General features: G+C 45.2%; 1 protein-coding gene across 2 annotated transcripts in view; it reads left to right on the top strand.

Moving 5' to 3' along the window:
- The first annotated feature begins 943 nt into the window (after nt 1-943).
- The window catches only part of cdh11 (cadherin 11, type 2, OB-cadherin (osteoblast)), a 149,890-nt gene continuing 149,121 nt past the window's right edge, over nt 944-1,712 (top strand). For both annotated transcript variants that reach the window (XM_008429074.2, XM_008429073.2), the window contains exon 1: nt 944-1,221. The gene's annotated coding sequence lies outside the window, so the exon portion shown is untranslated. The remainder of the gene's footprint in view (nt 1,222-1,712) is intronic.

The following is a 1,712-nucleotide window of genomic DNA, read 5'->3' as shown; positions in this document are numbered from 1 at the left end:
AATTCTAAGATTACAGTTATAAGTTTGCAATTAAAGTCAGAATTCTGGAAAAGGTCAGAATTCAAAAAGTAAAAAGTCAGAATTGTAAGATTAAGGTTAGAATTTTTAGATTAAAACTCCAAACTTTCAGATGAAAGTCAGAATTTTAATTAAAACCATAATTATGAAAATGTAAAAGTCAGAATTGTGGGGAAAATGCTAGATTTTTTTGCCCAGTAGTGTTAACCCTTTCAGCAGCTGAGAGCCTCTGAAGTAAGAATCATATCCTCCGTTTTCATTGGTTGAGAGAAATTAGAGCTTGTTTTCCATGCAGCCAATAGCAGCTCAGTCTCCCGCTGCTCCTCTCCTCTCATTGGCTGCCTGGGAGACCATCGGTATGTTCAGCAGCAGTGTGGAGTTGCTTTCAGCCTATTAGGACAAACAACTGTTGCATGAATGACCCTCCTGTTGGCTCCCTGTGTCCAGAGCGCCGCACCAGGGTGTTGAGTTGATTTGGTCATAAAGAAAAGAAAGATTTTAAGTTTTAATTAGAACAGAAACATTAAAATACGAACCAACACTTTTTTCGAGGGGGAATTTTACATGTTGGGTTTAGAGAACTAATCCAGAGTGAAGGTTGCCCTCCACCGGCTGGCAGCGCGGCTCGCTCCCCTCCCTCCTCCCCGGCTTCCCTCGCCTCCCTCCCGCCTCCCTCTCTCGGTGCAGCCGCTCTGCCGCTCCGGTTCCCTCACATCGCTGCTGACTCTCTGGGAGAGAGGACGGAGGAACGACACGGACTGGATTTTCATCCCCGAAGGAGGGAGGAATGCTCCGGTGATTCCCTCCACCAGTCCCACCCCGTCTCTCTCTCTCTGTCCCACACCCCACCGGACACCCTCCTCCTCCTCCTCCTCCTCCTCCTCCTCCTCTTCCTCGCCTTCTCTCCTCTCCATCACTTCAGTTTCGGGACCTTATCCAGACGCTCGGTTGCTCCGGCTGCATTTTCTTTTGTAAAAAAAATCAAATAAAAATCATCTCAGAACCTGCTTAGGTTTTTTTAAAGCTTCTGTTTGTATCTTTCTGGCCCTGCGCTCTGGTTTCCCACCTTTCCCGTCCAAAAGCAGCAGAACATTTAACCCAGGGCTTCCAGTAAGTGGATGTGTTGGACATCAGAAGAAATAGCACTTTATGTTTTGGAGGAAAAATTCCCTTGGAGAATCTCAGGAGTCTTTCATGTTCAAGGTAAGAAGCAGCTTGATTTTTTCCGGGGTGTTTTTATTTGATTTATTTTGATTGTGTTCATATTTCTTCGTGCCATTCAGCTGTTTTATTATCTCCTCTGGGGGTTTATGGCGCAAACCAGTTGAAAGGTTTTGGTTCCCGGGATCCTACGGAGATTCTGGTTCCGCTCTGGATCAGCACTGCAGATGTGATCTGGATCCGGACAGAACATTTCATCTGAATCCCAACAATTGTCTTTATTCATCAGTGGCGGGTGTCGGTTCGATCTCCGAGCCGGACTGACGCCTGACTCCCGGCTCCATGCGTTGCTGTTGGACCAACTTTCTCTTTTTCTTTTTCTTTCCCCGACGCACAAGTTTTATTCAATTCGGGCCTAAAAAAACCTATTCGGCTTGGATGCATCGAAGCAAAAATATTGATTTATTTAGGGGAGAAAATAGCTACTTTTATGACTTTTACCCAACTTTATCACAAAACACCTCTTAAAAAAA

The sequence above is a fragment of the Poecilia reticulata genome, linkage group LG15 (genome assembly GCF_000633615.1).
Source record: "Poecilia reticulata strain Guanapo linkage group LG15, Guppy_female_1.0+MT, whole genome shotgun sequence".
NCBI classification, from domain to species: domain Eukaryota; kingdom Metazoa; phylum Chordata; class Actinopteri; order Cyprinodontiformes; family Poeciliidae; genus Poecilia; species Poecilia reticulata.
This window is presented reverse-complemented; position numbering and strand designations above follow the sequence as displayed.